The sequence below is a fragment of the Monodelphis domestica genome, chromosome 2 (genome assembly GCF_027887165.1).
Source record: "Monodelphis domestica isolate mMonDom1 chromosome 2, mMonDom1.pri, whole genome shotgun sequence".
Lineage (NCBI taxonomy): Eukaryota > Metazoa > Chordata > Mammalia > Didelphimorphia > Didelphidae > Monodelphis > Monodelphis domestica.
This window is the reverse complement of record NC_077228.1, coordinates 259,552,297-259,571,056: the sequence shown is the minus strand read 5'-3', so window position 1 is coordinate 259,571,056 and position 18,760 is coordinate 259,552,297. Positions and strand designations below refer to the sequence as shown.

Below are 18,760 nucleotides of genomic sequence, written 5' to 3'. Positions count from 1 at the left end.
CTTCCCTGCCCTCTGGAGGCTTTTGATTGGATTAAGTTCAACTGGATTGGGTTGTATGTACTCTGAGGCTGAAGACTCCTGGAAGGCTGGTGCCACTCAGGCTCTCTCCAGTTCTCTCCAGCTGCTTCTCTGCTGTCCGCAAGGTTCCCCAGTGCCTTTGCCTGCCCAGAGGTTCCTGTCCTTGCAGGAGGCCCTGCACTCTAGTGGGGGAGGGGTCCTGGCCTCCCTGAGCTCTAAGGAGTCCTGATGGGATTAGGTTCAACTGGGTTGGTCTGGATATGCCCTGAGGCAAAAACCTACGGTGAGACTAAAGCCAGATGGAATGACCCAGCCTCGGGGCTACAGGCTCCCCGGTCTCTCCCTGGCTTCCTTCCCACTGCCCACACTGGATGCTCCGAGCCCGGTGCCCCACTGCTCACAAGGTAGACCCTCCAAACCAGCAGCACCTTTGCCCGCCCAGAGGTTCCTGCTGCCGCTGGGGCTCAGCTCTCTGGGTTGGGGGAGAGGGATCCTTGGACCTTCCTTCTGCCTTCCCCTTAGACCCAAGTTTTCTTGGATTCTGGATTTTGGGGGGCATACCTTTTGATTTGAGTCCAGAAGGAGGGTTCCCCACCTCTGTCTTGTTGTTAATTTTGAATTTCAGTCCCCTAGGAGCATTCACTTTGTGATGGGTAAGGAAGGGTTATCCGAGGTCTGAACTTTTGCTGCTTCTAAGCCGCCATTTTGACTCCGCCTCTGAGATGTGGTGATTTAAACTGTGTGGGGTTGAATGCATTTGTTTTGTATGTATATTCTTATACCAAAGGGGACTGCCCCCTAACTGGCTTTTTGTCAATGTGTCTAGCATTTATTGGTTTTGTTCTCTTCATCTTATCCTCAAATTATTGTAATTTCATAGCTAGTATGTTTACAAGACCCACTGGAGAGACTAGTCTTCTGCCGGTCTCAGGGGGGAATATATAAATGGAGATTCTTGAACCCTAGACTTCATTCCCCAGAAGTCCTTGCTATTTCCCAGAATTCCCTATAATCTCTCCTGCATCTCCATGTTGGCAAGATCACATTATTGCTATTTAACTGGCAGTAACGCCTACCATGCTTTCTCTTCTTGAATGATGTAGCATGAGCAGTGATGTGGTAAGGTGAGGAAAATTTGAAAATGGCTAACCAGCCATGGGCACGTGGCTTTTATTTGGTATCCTCTTTATTCCTTGATTTCTAATGATCCTTAATAAACCTAAAAAATATAATATTTTTATTATTAGAGATTATAAATTTAATTTTTACAAAGGGGACATAGAAATCATCATGTCCTATATCTTAAGACAAAACAAAAAATCACTTAGACTAAAGCTATGTGAGATTTTGAAAATTAGCCCTGGTTTTGTAAGAAGAAACAGAGTATTTTCTTTCTGGGATCTCTCTGATTGCTTATTTTCTCATCCATTCCATCCCCCCTGTCAAGATGGGATTAACTTTCTGGCTCACCTACTTTTAAATTTAATCACCAGAAGCATACATACCATTCTTAATGCCTAAGTGGGGGAGGTCCAAAACCCACTTGCTAAAGTGTGTGACAACTCAGAAATGATTGACTGCCCCCTGGGTAGTCCTCAGCAAAGTTATAGATGGCAATTGGTCCCTGTAAAGTGGAGTGATGTGGAAAAAGCACTATAAAAACCCTGAACTTTCTGTCCAAACACACTTTTTCCTTCAAACTTAGCCTTGGAGGAGCCCTGACTTGGGGGCCTCTGTTTGGACTGCTTCTGGTAAAACTGCTCTTGGATTTTCCCCTATGGACTACAATGTGGGTGAGTGAAAAAGGCTGACTCCTTTCCTGGCTTCTGGAGAGATTAGTTTCTGGAGAGGCCACTCTGTCTTGGGGAGGCTGTATGGTTATTCATCACTGAGTCCTCTGGCTAAACAGCCCTCCATCTGAGGGCTGTGAACCTTAAAAATTCCCAGACCCTACTTCATAAGATTGGATTAAGACCATTCCCCATTTGGGCAGTGAACTCTACTTAGATAAAAAATGTGAAGACCTCTACTCCACCTGTACTTAAGCCTGCTTTAGGGGAGAAAACTCCTTGCTGAACAATGAAAAATACTTAAACCCATACTTAAGCCATGCCTATTTTTAGAACTAATACAAAGGGGTGCTAAGTACCTATAAAGGTCAGGCAACTTATGAACTTACAAGGAACAAAGAGGTGAGAACTTACTCAGAGATTTTAGTCTACTCAGGTGTGGATTACTCAAAAGTTTAGCCTACTCAGGTGTGAATTCAGAATGGGCTGTCCTTTGGAAAACATCTACTGTGATTGGTAGATGGAAGAACTTAGGGGACGTGACGTAGGAGAAAATGCCCTTTAAATAGGAGCTCAGAGACATTCAGAGGATTGAGCTGGTGGAAGTCAGCTGAGATGGAGCTGGCCTGGTGTCACTAGAATCCTTGCTTGGACAGATCTTGTGGTGAGTGATTAAGGACTGACTGATCTTTTCTGTTAGGGCTTAGGCCTGGGATGGCCAGGACTGGCCAGGGCCAGCTTATCCCTTTCTCATTATTCCCTCTTTTTCTCTCTTTCTTTAATTTCTCATTGTATTATTAATTAAAAATCTCTATAAAACCCAGTTAACTTGGATATATTTCATAATTGGGAATATTTCCCTGGCGACCACCTTATATTTGATTCAAAAACAAAACACTGTAGTGAAAGCATATTTCCTGCGGTCACAATTTACTCATCCACTCTTATATCAATCACAATTTAAGTCTTCTGGTATTTTAACTCACTACAGTTTATGACCTCAACCATTTTAATCATTACAGTTTATGGCTCCCACTCTTTTAATTATCACAGTTTATGGCTGACCACGAGGTTGGTGAGAAAACCCTCAAAAAGTTTCTGTGAAATCTCTTTCCTTTCTCTCTTTATTACTTGCTCTATCAGTCAGTTTTGTTTTCTTTTTTAACTTGGCTTCAAAAATACAGCTGCAAGAACGGGTGAGTAAAAAAACCTTTTTGATTCTCCTTAAATTAAGCTGTTTTAGATCTTAACAGGGTCCTAAGGTCCTGGCTAGCAACTGCCTAAATTAGGACTAGAAAAACCTGAGAAAGCTTTTGGCTTTGTCCTGCCTCCTACATGTTTACTTTAGAAATATGGAGTTACAGACAGTTCAGAACTTAGTTAACAATTGGCTTTTCAGTAAATATTTTGTTCTTTTCTTAGTACAAGCATTGGTCTACAACTTATTTAACAGCTGGCTTATCAGCCCCATAACCAATTTTATAAATACAGAATTCCTTGTCTCTCTGAAAGGGCTCATCCCATGGAACTTATGGCAAAATTTAATCGACATACTATTTTCCCTTGAGTTTTTGATTGCTGTAATTGTAATATTGTATTTCCTTGAAGAAATCATTTCTCAGTCAAACCAACAAATTGCTCCCTATAATATCCAACAAATTGTGGAACTAAATACTTGGCAGGAGCTTATAGAGGAGCTTATGGAGGGACGTCATGGGGAGATAGTAACTTTTATGAGAAGCATTAAAAGAGAGTTAAGAACATTATCAGAAACTCTGGACACAGTTCCCCCTGCCCCACCGGCCTCAGAAAACCCACCCACTCCTCCCACTACTCATGCTTCCAACCCCACACCCTCAACTCTAAGTACACACCCCACCCACACTTCTGACCCTACACAATCAACTCTAAGTACACACCCCACCCATGCTTCTGACCCTAATACCTCCACTTCACACCTTACTGATTCCTCTAATCCTAACACCTTTGTATCCTTTCACACTTCTTCCTTGGCTCCTCCTTCTCACCTTACACAATCCACTTTAAGTTCACATTCCAACCTAAATTCACACCCTACCTCTGATTTTTCTGGCACTATGGGACAAAAACAAACCCTCTCCCTCAGTGTGCCCAACTCTTCTATTTCTTATACTTACCCAACTGAGAATGGAGCAAGAAGCCTAGAAACAGGAGTACCAAATAATTCAGATAGCTTATTTCCTTTAAGGGAAGTACCCACTTTTAATAAAAATGGAAACTTGGTATCTGTAAGACATTATACACCTTTTAGCCCTGAGGATTTAAATAAATTGAAGGAAGATATGCCATCATTTGAGGACGAACCAATATTAATTATAAAAAAATTAGAGAACATATTCAGAACTTTTGACCCCACTTGGTTGGATGTTGAGAATTTATTAGAAGCATTATTGACAAAGAGAGAGAAAAATAATATCGTCTCTCTGGCTAATCAAAAATGAGGTAAAAAAGGAAGTTATTGGCCAACTGAAGATTCACATTGGAACCCCAATGTTGAACTAGATCACACAAAACTAAACCAAGCCAGAGAAGCATTATTGATAGCCATGAGAGCTTGCTCTTATAGACCTGAAAAATGGTCAAAATTTGAAAGAACCCGACAAGATCTTGATGAAACACCCTCCCAGTTTATGGACAGACTTATTGACTTAGGAAATACATATATGGGCCTTGATTTATCCAGAGAAAGAGACATTAGTCAAATACATAGGCAATTCATTGAGAATTGTTGTTCAGTGGTAAAAGACTACTTTAAAACTAGCTGTCCTAATTGGGACTCTATGGACCTTGAAGAATTGAGGAGAGTAGCAACCTATGTTTATAAGGGTCGTGTAAAAAGACCTGAGGAAGGCAATACTTTAGTGGAAGATTTAAAGAAAGAAATTGAAATATTAAAGAGACAATTGAAAAATAAGGGAGAGACTATAGCCCCTTAGCGGGGATTCACAAATAAATCAGTAACTTGCCACTTCTGTGAGAAGAAGGGCCACAAAATGATGGAATGTAGAACCTTTCTTAAGATGATTGGAAGGAATACGCAGTTTAATAATAGCTTTAGAAATAATAACTATAGAAATGATGATAATGGTCATAGAAACCAGAACAACTATAGCAATGATAATGGTCATAGAAACCAGAATTTTAGAAATTTTAGAAATTATAATAATGATTATGGAAATAACTATAATTAATATAGAAATAAGAACTTTAGAAACCAAAATTATAGAAATAGGAATTGGGAAAATAATGACAATGCTCAAAATGAAGAAAATTATAATGATAATACCCAACAACAAAATATAAGAAATGGAGCTCGTCCAAAAAACAGTCGAGGTGCCCTTCAGGGGGGTGCCCAAGGAATATCCCAAACGCAATGATGGTGTCGGGGGGGGGGGGCTGGGGCACAGGAATCAGAGGATACAACCTTTGATTTTCCAGACCCTGATGTCCTACTACCCGTTGTCCCTATCCACTGCCCTACCCATACTAATGAGCCCCATGTTACCTTAAAGGTGGGTAACACTTATTATGATTCTCTCTTAGACACTGGAGCTACCTTGAAGAATGTACCAGATTTAAATTGTTATTCTGTTGGCTCAGAGAATGTAATGGGAGTATCAGGAATACCCCAAAGAGTTAAAAAACTTGCCCCTAGAGGTACAACATTCCTTTCTTTTAATGCCTGACTCCCCTTTAAATTTGCTGGGGAGAGACCTTCTATGCAAACTCAGAGCTACAATAACTTGTTCCCCAGATGGTTCCTTAACATTGGAAGTACCAGAGGAATCTCTAAATTTACTCCCTGTACTTCTCTCGGAGAACCAGGAGGCAAAAGAGCCTCCCACTTTTGAAATACCTAAGGATATACCGGAATCTCTTTGGGCCACATCTTCTTCCGATGTAGGCTTACTTAAATCTGCTGTTCCTGTGCAGATAAAAATTAAATCTAGCCCACCTCCTTTAGCCCAGTTTGAGTTGCTCTAGGTACTGGAGAAACATTAGGGTGATAAGCTAGACTGCTTACTCTACCCTCTTTCACATTACCCTATTTAGCTCACTCTCTATTTTGTAAATAAAGCTGCTAAATAAGTCATTTTGACTTGAGCCATAATATTGGTGACCACATTCTCTTATTTAATCCAATCTTAATTTTTAACCCTTACACCCCCCAAATTGCAAGTTCTTATCCCCTATCCCAAACCCTCTTATTTCCCATCCAGATAGGCCTAATCACCTTGAAAGGAAAAAAAAAAACCCTTATCGCCTTGAAAGGTATGTATCCTAGAGGAAATCACTTTAACTATGTCTCAGTTTCCTTACCAATAATAGGAGTTGAAGAAGGAAATGGCAAACCACTCCAGTATCTTTGCCAAGAAAACCCTAACAGAGGTCACAAAGAGTCAGACATTAATATCTGCCTTCTTCTTTAACAAATGCTTATAAAAAGAAAAAGTAGAAATTCCAGAATCCCCCCTCCTCATCAATTTTCCCTGGCAAGTCCAGGTTTGTCCCTCAGTAGGGAAAGTGGAAGTTTAGATTCTGAGAATGAAGGGCTTCTCTACTACAAGGCTTGAGTGTGTGCCAAGGAGAGACACCAGAGAGCAGTGGACAGAGCTCTGAGTAACTTTCCTATTATACTTTGTTTTTAAAAAAAAATAAAGGGGGCAGCTGGGTAGCTCAGTGGATTGAGAGCCAGGCCTAGAGATGGGAGGTCCTAGGTTCAAATCTGGCCTCAGATACTTCCCAGCTGTGTGACCCTGGGCAAGTCACTTGACCCCATTGCCTAGCCCTTACCACTCTTCTGCCTTGGAGCCAATACACAGTATTGACTCCAAGACGGAAGGTAAGGGTTTAAAAATAAATAAATAAATAAAAATAAAAATAGATAAAAAGAGGGAATGTACCCCCAAAGGGGAGGCTTGGAGTCAAAGTATGGAGAGGGGGAAAGGGAGGAGAACCCCCTTCTCCACAAAGTGGGGTTCAGAGGAGCCAGCAGATGTAAGATGTTGGCTCATAGAGAGGAGGGGGGGTTTGAAGAATTTCCCCCTTCTGCCTTCCCTCCTTAGCTAAAGCTGCTCTCCCCAATTCACTCTTGTCCCTCTTGTCCCCCCTCCACTACTCGAGACCAAAAGGTCTCCCCTTGATTCCCTTCACTCACACTCAGCTTGGGGAACAGATAACTTTAATGATTACTCAATCAGATAATACAAAAGGAATAATGGGCAGGGAAAGAATGGGAGAAGGAAAGTGGGAAAAGGGGGTCTCGGTCTCTCTCTAAACCCTTTTTCTCCCTCCTCAAGTTTGGGGGGGAACTCAGGTCTTAGCAGCCTGAGCCCCCCTGAGAAAGTCAGGTTGACTCATCCCTGGGCAACAGGAGCTGAGGTAAAGTCTGCTTAGGTTTCTCTTCAGAAAGTCCCTTCAACTCATCCAACCATTCTGGAGGGCAATTTGGAACTATGCCCAAAGGGCGACAAAAGAATATCTACCCTTTGATCCAGCCATAGCTCTGCTGGGTCTATACCCCAAAGAGATAATGGACAAAAAGACTTGTACAAAAATATTCATAGCTGCGCTCTTTGTGGTGGCCAAAAACTGGAAAATGAGGGGATGCCCATCAATTGGGGAATGGCTGAGCAAATTGTGGTATATGTTGGTGATGGAATACTATTGTGCTAAAAGGAATCATAAAGTGGAGGAGTTCCATGGAGACTGGAACAACCTCCAGGAAGTGATGCAGAGCGAGAGGAGCAGAACCAGGAGAACATTGTACACAGAGACTAATACACTGTGGTATAATCGAACGTAATGGACGTCTCCATTAATGGCGGTGTAATGTCCCTGAACAATTTGCAGGGATCCAGAAGAAAAAAACACTATTCATAAGCAAAGGATAAACTATGGGAGTGGAAACACCGAGGAAAAGCAACTGCCTGAATACAGTGGTTGAGGGGACATGACAGAGGAGAGACTCTGAACACTCTAATGCAAATATTATCAACAAAGCAATGGGTTCAAATCAAGAAAACAGCTAATGCCCAGTGGATTTACGCGTCGGCTATGGGGGGTGGGGGGGAGGAAAAGAAAATGATCTATGTCTTTAACGAATAATGCTTGGAAATGATCAAATAAAATATATTAAAAAAAAAAAAAAGAAAGTCCCTTCAATTGGGAAGTGTTTGGGGGAAAGATTTCCAGCCACCAGAAGGAAAAGTGGGTAACCCTCAGGAGAAAGTCTTTTTCCATCTTCTCTCTTCGACATCTCAAGATGGAGAGACCCTCACTGCTCTCCAGTCAGAGTCTTCTCAGGAATCCACTCCTGGGGCCCCTCCCTCATCGAGGTGATCAATTTCACATACTCTTGTAAAATTTAAAAATTATATTTCTACTAATAAAAATATTACATTTTAAGAGGTTTATTAAAGGATTATTGGAAATCAAGGAATAAAGAAGTAATAACTCACATGTCCATGGCTGATTAGCTAAATTCAGAACCCCGGAGCTTAGCTTACTTACTACATCCTTGCAAATGGAAGAGAGCGAGGTACGCGTTACTGCCAGATTAAATACTAATTGTGATCTTGCCCAGGTGGAGACTCAGGTGAGATTATAGGGAATTCTGGGAGATACCAAGGACTTCTGGGGATTGAAGTCTAGGGTTCAAATCTCCATTTTACACTTTTCAGTCTGGCACTTTTTTCCTAGTGCCAGTCTCTGTCACAACTTCTCACAGCAGCCAAAGTTTCTGGAAGTGACGGGTTGTTAAAGGGTGGGCATTTGTCACTGGAAGCTTTGCCTTCTCAGAGTCCCCCAACCAGGTGATGCTTTGGTTACTTGGGTAGTGTTCATAAGCAAACTAGGGAACAGGTTTGCTAGCTGGTAAGGATGTGAAGGGGAGGTCCAGGAATCCACAGACCAAGATGTTTGAGAAGGAATCAGGAAAGGACTCTAGACTGGGAATTTTTAGCTCACTGTGATGATGATCCCCAATGGAGAAGAGAAGAACAACAAAGTTAAAGCATAAGGGACACTTGGGACTTTCCTGTTCCTGGTCAATGGACTTGGAAAGGAAGAAACCTGGAAATGGCTATATATGGCAAAACTATGAATGGCTTTCTGGGGTGTCCAGGACAAGTCATTCACCTCAAAACCAAAAAGGCAAGAAGGGGCTGGGATGGAAATAGAAAAACAGCTGGATTTGGAGCCAGAGTATCTGGGTTCATATCCCCCACTCTTCCACTGAGGAGTTAGTTTGTTGCTGGGTGGGCAAATCACTAACTTTTTCTGAATCAATCCCCCACTCTGTAAAATAAGGATAACTGGTCTACCTCCCAGATATAAAGGCTGTAGAGGAATTTAGGGGAAATACTATGAAAATGTGCTGTTTTTGTTGCTATTTATGTGGGTCTCTACCCCCTTCTCTCTTACTAAAAAAATTAACTTAGAAAAGGCATAATCTGACTATATATGTGTGTGTGTATAAGCATGTATACTGTTACAAGGGAATCACTTTAAAGACTGATATATATTAATTTAAGGTCGCCAAGGAATCAGCTATGTAATTCCTAAATGAAAAACTCAAGTCAGCCGTCAGCCTTTTTTGGAGTTTAATTACAATAGGAGCAAGAAAGGAATTAGAGATATATATAGAGAGAGAAAGGGGAGAGAAGGGAATAGGGCTTAAATACCCCTTCTGTTTAGGCTGGGCCAAAAGGCCCAAGCCCTTAGATAGCTGGGGCAAAGAAAAGAGATCAGTCCCTATTACTCACGTGTCCAAAATGGAGAAACAGTCTCAGAGGCCCCCACCTTCAGCTTCCTTCAGAGCAAGCTTCCTCAGAGCCCAGCAACCACACCGACCCAAAAACTCAACAACCACCTCCCGAGTCTCCAGACCCTCCTATCTTTAAGGAAACCATCCAAGTTGCCTCCCCTCAGTCCTCACATCTACCAATCACTCTTCATCAATTTCCCTGTCAATGGAGGCTCTCGCTTAACCCAGGACCGCCCAGAGGTTTCTGGCTTTTTGCACATGTCTGTTGAAGGTCATATTTTCCAATGATTAAATCTATACTCCTTTGTTACAGCCCTTTCTAAATCCTGTTAACTTGAGTATGGTAGAGATTGGAATAATTAAATTTTGATCTAGGCTGCAGCCCTTACTCAATCCTATTAGGACTGAATAGGGTGGAGATTTATTCCAAGTATCTCCATTGTATCAATTCTAAAATCAATCAAGACTCAAAGAAATTCCTGTTCTATGCTTAAGCATAGGTCAAAGTCCTTTCCATTGTTCAGCAAAAGGTTTCTGTCCTAAAGTAATCTTAAGAAGGGAAGAGAAGGAACCTCCCATGCCAATGGAGTTCCCATTCCAATAGACTATCAGTAAGAAATTTTCCAAGTATGAAATATCCCAATGGTGAAATTTTCAACAATTATAAGTCTAAGGAAATTTGAGGTTTACAATACATATATATATATGTATATAAACTATGTCTTTTGTGTTTCTATTTATCATATCTTTCTCTGAAGGTGGACATTCACAAGTTATTCTTTAAATATTAGTTCTCTTGGTTCTGTTCACTTCTCTTTTCATAATTTCATATAGGGCTTTTTATGTTATTTGAAATTAACCTGCTCATGATTTCTTATAGTGTAGTAGATGCCCATCATAATCAGATGCCACAGCTTATTTAGCCATTCTCCAGTTGATGGACATGCCCTCAATATCTGTACATAATTCCAGATTGCTCTCCAAAATGGTTGGATTAGTTCACAGTCCCACTAAAAGTATATTCATGTGCCCATTTTCCACATATCCTTCAGCATTTCTCATTTCACTCTTTCATCATTTAGCCAATCTGAAAGGCATGGGATAATATCTCAAAAAGGTTTCAACTTGCATTTCTCTAATAAGTAATGATTTAGAGCATTTTTTCAAATGATTACCTCTGGCTTTGAATGATTTGTAAATTTAAAACTGTCTGTTCATACGTTTTGACCATTTGTCAAATGGGGAATAACTCATATACTTATAAATTTGACATATATATTTGAAATATGAGACCTGTGTGCAAGAAACTTGTCTATAATCACCCCCTCTCCAATTTTCTGCTTCCTTCTAATCTTAGCTACATTAATTTTATTTGTACAAACCCGTTTTGATTTAATATAATCAAAATTATCCATTTGATGTCTCACAATGCTATCTCTTGTTTATTCATAAATTCCTCTCCTCTACTTCCTAGCTGTGTGACCCTGGGCAAGTCACTTAACCCTCATTGCCTAGCCTTTACTGCTCTTCTGCTTTAGAACCAATACACAGTATTGATTCTAAGACAGAAAGTAAGGGTTTCAAAAACAAATGAATTCCTCTCTTCTCCAAAAATCTGATAGGTAATATATTCCCTGTTCTATTTTTATGATATCTCCCTTTCTGTATTGTGACAAGGAAATCACTTTAAAAGACTGATATATATTAATTTAAGGTCGCCAAGGAATTCAGCTATGTAATTCCTTAATGAAAACTCAAGTCAGCAGTCAACCTTTTATGGAGTTTAATTACAAACAGGAGGAAGAAAGGAATTAGAGAGAGAGAGAGAGAGAGAGAGAGAGAGGGAATAGGGCTTAAATACCCCCTCTGTTTAGACTGGGCCAAAAGGCCCAAGCCCTTAGATAGCTGGGGCAAAGAAAAGAGATCAGTCCCTATCACTCACGTGACCAAAATGGAGAAACAGTCTCAGGGGCCTCCACCTCCAGCTTCCTTCAGAGCAAGCTTCTCAGAGCACAACCTCTCAAAGCCAAACCTCTCCAACCAACCCCCCAGTCCTCAGACCCTGCTATCTTTAAGGAAACCATCCAAGTTCCCTCCCCTCAGTTCTCACATCTACCAATCACTGTCCATGTCTTCCCTGTGCCAATGGTGGCTCTAGCTTAATCCAGGACCGCCCAGAGGTCTGTGGCTTTGCACATGTCTGTTGGAGGTCATATTCTCAAATAATTAAATCTTGATCCTTTGCTGCAGCCCTTCCTAAATCCTGTTACCCTGAGTAGAGTGGAGATTGGAAGTTCCAAGACCTGGTTCTGTCATTCCAAGTATCTCCATTGTATCAATTCTAAAATCAATCATGATTCAAAGAACTTCCTGTTCTATGCTTAAGCATAGGTCAAAGCCCTTTCCATTGTTCAGCAAAAGGTTTCTGTCCTAAAGTAATCTTAAGTAGGGAGGAGAAGGACCCTCCCATGCCAAAGGGGGGTTCACATTCCAATAGACTATCAGTAGGAAATTTTTCAAGTATGAAATTTCCCAATGGTGAAATTTCCAACATTTTTAAGTCTAAGAAATTTTAAGGTTTACAGTATCAATTTTGAACTTATTTTGGTGTGGTACCCAGAATTTAAACAATAAATAAAACTGAGGTCCTTTCTCTATCATATAACATCATTTATTAATAGGGGAATGTGGTCTATTAATAAATGTAAGAAAGAAATCTGGGCCATCATTCTGAATTGAAGATCCAACTTTTTTTTTTTTTAATAAAACCCTTATCTTCTGTCTTAGAGTCAACATTGTGCATTGGTTCCAAGGCAGAAGAAGAGTGGTAAGGGCTAGGAAATGAGGGCTAAGTGATTTGCCCAGGGTCACATAGCTGGGAAGTGTCTGAGGTCAGATTTGAACCTAGGACCTCCCGTCTCTAGGCCTGACTCTCAATCCACTGAGCCACCCAGCTGCCCCCAAAGCTCCAACTTTTAATTTGTGAGTGAAATAGATTTGGAGGTCTCAACACATTCAGTCTGTGAAGAAAGACTTCATTTAGATGTACAACAGCATATTTCTTAGGCTTTTGACAGTCAATTAACATAAGTGATTAATAAAACCAAATGTGTAGAATATGTTTGCCAAGATAGTTAATAAATTCCAATAAAAGGTTTAAGACTAGCAGCCCCCCGTTTGCCCTAATCCTTCTGGTGATTTTACATCAATTAAGACTTTTTGTTTGACATCAGAAGATTTACAAAAATCAAGGCCTCTGCTAAATATCTGTCTCTAGAGTTCATAGTATGTCACACGTACCATTCATCACTGAAGCTTGAAAGCAGTAATAACAAAAAATATGGGAATTAATCTGATCAGGATACAATTTTCAGTCATCTCTAATTGATACTACAAATAATAGACCGATATAATCAGACAATTTATTATAATGAATCTTGAAGGAAACTTAAATATAAACTAAAAGCACCTAGCTGGGCCATTAATGCTAAGGAACTTACAGTGAAAAAAATATAAATCCTTCACAAAATCAAATATTATATTTTCTTTGTAATACATTCCTAATTTCTACAAGGGATTCAATGATTATTTCGATTATCTTTACTGGGAATCAGGGTTTAGTCAAGCTGATCACTTAACATTCCAGAGTTGATTTACAGAAGTTCTTTATTTTATTGGTATCTAGAATGTTCTAATACTCCTCACTATATCTATCTTTTCTCTTATATTATTATAATTGATGTCTTATATGCAGTTAGTTTATTAACTGGGTTCTAATGCTTTCTAAAATCATAGTTGCAACAATTACATTAGGAATTTCCCAATCTTCCACCCCTGCAGTGCTGGCTGAAGAAAGTTGGCCCTAATACAACCAAGAGATGGCTGAATTAAGAAAGGATTCTCTGCCTCTTGTTTTAGATGCATTTACATTAGTTTTATGATAGGGGTCTTAGTACGGAGCACAAAACTTCTATTTTACCTCAGACATCACTAGGTTCTTCAAGAAAGGCAACTCACCCATCTTTATGATCAGGATGTCATAAACAATGTATTATACCTGTGCTTTTGCTCCCAGATCCCAAGGCACCTCACTATGTCACCTAATCACCCTTGTTTGTCCCCTTCCCCATCTTTCTTTATAAGTCATGTAGATCCTATTCCTTTAGGATATAAAAATCCTGGACTCCTCTTCAGGGAGGCAGTTTAGTCCTGCACCTACCTCCCAGTCATTCAACTCAATATAGTTCTCTATTTTAAAAGATAATCATAATCGTCAGAGCTTGTTCATTTTTTGAAAGTCAGTAATTTCCTGAACTAGAACCAGATTAATATCAAACTTTGCTAAAATTGATCATATTGTCTGCCAAAAAAAAAGATTTAGTTTTATGACCTCTGACAACCTTGTTTTATGAAAGCCCAGATTGACCCTTGTCTATGATAACCTCTTCCAGAAATGCCCTGACCTGAGACCTCTACTCCAGACTGAACAATAAACTGTCAAGCACTATTGATCCCTAGTAGATAGGATTTACAGATAGAATAAAATTTAAAGTATTCTTTTTGTTGTCTTATCTATTCTGCTTCCAGATAACCTAGCCTCTGGCTACATCCTCATTCCCAAGCCTTTACTTAACCAATCCCTGCCTATATGCTGTATGTGTGTGGGGGGTAATAACCCCAAGTTCTTTAATTGGGAGGAAATTTCCATTATTTTTGTCTTTCCTGAGAGTTCCCAGAGCAGCAGCCATGTTGTATCCTCTCATTAGAACATAGAAACAGTCTCAATTACATAATTTAGCAAAATACCTTGCCCAAGGGTAACTACTTCTCTTGGGTCAAAGTTGAATGATTTCTTTTTCTTTCTTTCTTTTTTTTAACTTGGTCTTCAAAACAAGTTTTATTTCTTTTAAGCATTTTACTGTTGAAACAATTTTTGAGGCCTGGGCTATTTAAAGGAACAATGAAAAAATAAGAAAAACTTTATTTCAAACAGTTTTGTTAAATGTATGACAATAAAGCTGTTTTGACTGTTGTAAACACATCTTAATTTCAAACCTGCATTGTTTATTAATTTCAAACCTGCACTGATGTATAAATTAGACATGTAGTATGAGAATGATTAATTTCTGCTAAAATGTGGAACAAATCCACCATTATGCCAATTTTTACATTTATTGCAGACACTGACTAGTTTTAATACCAGAGGTTAAATTTTCATCACAAGAAATTAGAAAACTAACCAGCATTTACCAAATGTAATGAGCTGAAAAATTAATTCCCCATTATTGCTCTGAAAATATACCCCTAGATTTAAATGGAATCTTTCTCTTCAGCCAAAGTTAGGGATTCAAGTGGTAGTTCTTTAATCATCATCTACCTTTGGCTTGATTGTAACTCCTCTTCTTATCTGACCCCAGCCAATCAAACGCCAATGTTTCTCAACTCTTCAACTAAGGGCAATTTTTTCTCCAATTTCTGTGCAGACAGGATTAGTAAAGAACAATTTTGCCTAAATCAGCCTTTACTGCACTGACTCTTCCTCCAGTAGACAAGGAGCCTATGTTCACCATGAGCACTTCATTCTTGGACAATTTTTGCACTTTCGCTGCTTTTTTGTCTCCTTCAGTGTGCACTCCTAAAAGTCTTCTAAGCAGGAAATAGGAAATTTCCAATTCTGTAAAGATTTCAGGCAATGCTCCAACTGCACCAAGAACCTGTCCCACCATTCTGTCAGCTCGGCACAAAGTTGGATCAATTTTTGTTCCAACCCCAATAAGGCCTCCAGGAGCAGCATACTGCAGGTCATTATGCTCTGCAAAAAGTGATACAATTTTGGAAAAGATTGGCTTACACATGAGTTTCCCTTCATTATCTTTGGAGACAATGCCAGGCCTGACCTCCAACTCTTGTCCCACCTTTAATACTCCTTTGAGAATACTACCACCAGCCACACCACCCTTAAGGTCATCAACTTCACAACCAGGCTTGTTGACATCAAAAGACCAAATAACAATAAGTCTGGGTTCTGAAGTAGTCTCTTGGGGGTACTGGAATTTTCTTTACTATATATTCACAAACAACTTCAATATTATACTTCAGTTGAGCAGAAATTGGAATAATAGGAGCTCCCTCTGCAACTGTACCTTGTACAAATGCAAGGATTTCTTCGTATTGTTCCTTAGCCTGACTTTCCTTCACCAAATCAATCTTATTCTGTAGAACCAGAATGTGTTTCAATTTCATGATTTCAATGGCAGCTAGGTGCTCAGCAGTCTGAGGCTGAGGACAAGACTCATTGCCAGCTATTATTAACAGAGCTGCATCCATGACTGCTGCACTGTCCAGCATAGTAGCCATCAAAATATCGTGACCAGGACAATCCACAAAGGAGACATGTCTGACTAATTTAAAGTTTCCTTTAGTTCCTGGAATGTCTGTAGGAAATTCATCAGGTGTGCTACTTCCACAAGATCTGTAACATTCTGGCCGAGAACAACTTGGGTCATCAAGTTGGTAAATCTTAGCGTTAGCATATCCCAATTTAATGGTAATATTTCTTTCCAGCTCATTTTAAAATCGAACAGTGTGAACTCCAGAAATAGCTTTTACTACTGTTGACTTTCTATGTGCTACATGACCAATTGTACCTATATTGATCGTGGCTTGTCTGCTGATAACTTCATATGAAAGCGGAGTCAACTTGGTAACATCCCGCAGGCACACACTCTTTGGGTATCCCTCAAATCCAGAATTGCACCAGCACTCCGGTCAGGGAGCAGACTCACCAAAGTGGTCAAATCCTGGCGAGACAGATGCGGCTGCCCCAGAGTCACTCCTGAATGGTTTCTTAAGAGTCTAATTATACCCAGCTGTGTGACCCTGGGCAAGTCACTTGACCCCCATTGCCTAGCCCTTACCACTCTTCTGCCTTGGAACCAATACTTAGTATTGAGTCTAAGGCAGAAGCTAAGGGTTTAAAAAAAAAAAAAAGAGGAACACAAGGAGACCTGAAAAGTTCTTTATGAAAATATGCAAAGCAAAAAAAAAAATGAAGCATAGACTACAAGCATATTTTAAAAATGAGAGATAGTGGGCAAAAATTCCAAATAAAATAGTATTATGATAGTACACTGAAATGAATTTTATTGGAAAGGGGATATAAGTTAGTTATTTGTATTTAACATTCAATGCTTTTAATTTTTAAAAATTATAAAAACTAAATTAACATTAGCAATCACAGCAAATGCATATATCTTTATTGATTCCAAGATGGAAGGGTTTTTAATTTTTAAAAAAGAGTCTAATTATAAGTTGAAGTAAATGGCTTCAGACTCCTTCCAACTGTGATACTGTAATAGATAAGTGCATACATGAATGTGTTCATGTATGAACCTGTTCAATACTCCTTATACATTAGCAGTGTCTTGAGGCCAAGAGACTCAGGTTGAAATTTCACCTTATTTATGACATTAGGCTAGTTCCTTTCTCTCTGAAGCTTCAGGTCCCTCATCTATAAAATGAGGACAATACTTGACTCTGTGAGGTATAATTCCATTTCTCTAACACCTGGTTCTCCTATCTTCCCCTTCACTGCCACCTTAGATGGAAGATTTTAAAGTTGATATCTTAGAAGACTTGAGTCCCCTCTAGTTTGTGATGCTTCGGAAAATACATTTCCTGCTGAAGGATGCCTGTCTGGATCTTTGAGAAAAGCATGAAGGAGAAGGAGATAGTGTTTCCCTATTACAGATTAGCATCATCTGGCTGCCTGAGGCCACTGGTGAGAAGGGTGTTGTCTGCAGTAGGGAGAAGGCAGAGGTCTTAGGGCTGGAAGGAACCTTTGAGATCATTCAAATTAATGCCCACTCATTAAAGAAATGTGATTTGCCCACAGGTGAGGATGTTTGGGGTTAAAGTTTTAAAAATAGGAGGGAGTAGTTGAAGGAAGGATCAGAAGGAAGGGAGAGGACATAAGGAGGGGAAGGCACAAAGAAGTCTGACTAAGGGGACAGGAGGACAGAAATAGAGAAACAGCTGGAGGAATTCTTATATGACAATTATAAATAAGTAGATTTACCTGACTCAGGCTGGGGCACAAGGAAGAGAATGCAGAGTGTATGACTCTAAGGAGTTGGTGACAGAGGCAGGTGAGGTTATAAGGGCATATTGGAACAGAAAATGTGAAGAATGTGATTCTGTAGAAAAGATGTGGGAACGAGTGAGGGTTGGGTAGAGGCAGAAAAGTTAGCATACAAAACTGGAAAAGAGGAATAAGAAGGGTGGGGTGGGGACACAGGAGAACAGAAAATCTGCCCTAAGACTGGGCAGCAGGTAAGAGGGATCAGGAAGGGCTGGACATGGAGGTAGAGAGGAACAGATAAATGAAGCTAAGAATCAGGAAATTAATAAACTGAGTTAGGGGAGAGAGAGCAGCCTAGGAGCAAATCTATGAAGATGGAGCAAGTAAGTGAGACCTTGTTCCCATACCTCCACAGCTTGGATGATAGAAAAGGATGCCCAAGGTTTTTCCAGAAACACAGTGAAGAGGGGGCAGTTGGGTAGCTTAGTGGATTGAGAGCCAGGCCTAGAGATGGGAGATCCTAGGTTCAAATCTGGCCTCAGACACTTCCCAGCTGTGTGATCCTGGGCAAGTCACTTGACCCCCATTGCGTAGCCCTTACCACTCTTCTGTCTTGGAGCCAATACACAGTATTGACTCCAAGATGGAAGGTAAGGGTTTAAAAAAAAAAAGAAAGAAACACAGTGAAGAGGTCCTGGAGGACAGATTATTCTAGTGATATCTCTGACCTCTCAGTAGCTCAAGTTGACTCCTGGACCCCATCTTTATTCTGTGACCCTTGACCTTTTAGTGGCCTCTAACCTCCACTCACCATTGATTTTTAACCCCTCACTGACATTGATTTTGGTTTTATAGATATACACCTCACCCCCCACCCCACCCCCACTGGGCCACTTCGATAAAAGGGCTATCCCTGTCAGTGGTTGCAACAGCAGAGAAAGACCTGCCCCTAGATGTGAGATTCCATGTCTATAAGGAGACTGACTTTACTGGAGCAGCAGCTGTAGGGTAGGAAGGAAACCAGAGGGAAAAACTGGGGATGTAGGGTGAGATCCCATGCATAAT

General features: G+C 40.2%; 1 long non-coding RNA gene and 1 pseudogene across 1 annotated transcript in view; both read right to left on the bottom strand.

The window, feature by feature from the left end:
* The window catches only part of LOC103106430 (uncharacterized), a 60,500-nt gene that overhangs the window by 8,702 nt on the left and 33,038 nt on the right, over positions 1 to 18,760 (bottom strand). The window contains exon 2 of the long non-coding RNA XR_008916484.1: positions 1,095 to 1,237. This is a non-coding gene — a long non-coding RNA (uncharacterized LOC103106430). The remainder of the gene's footprint in view (positions 1 to 1,094; positions 1,238 to 18,760) is intronic.
* On the bottom strand, positions 14,494 to 16,337 carry LOC100016859 (eukaryotic translation initiation factor 2 subunit 3-like; annotated as a pseudogene).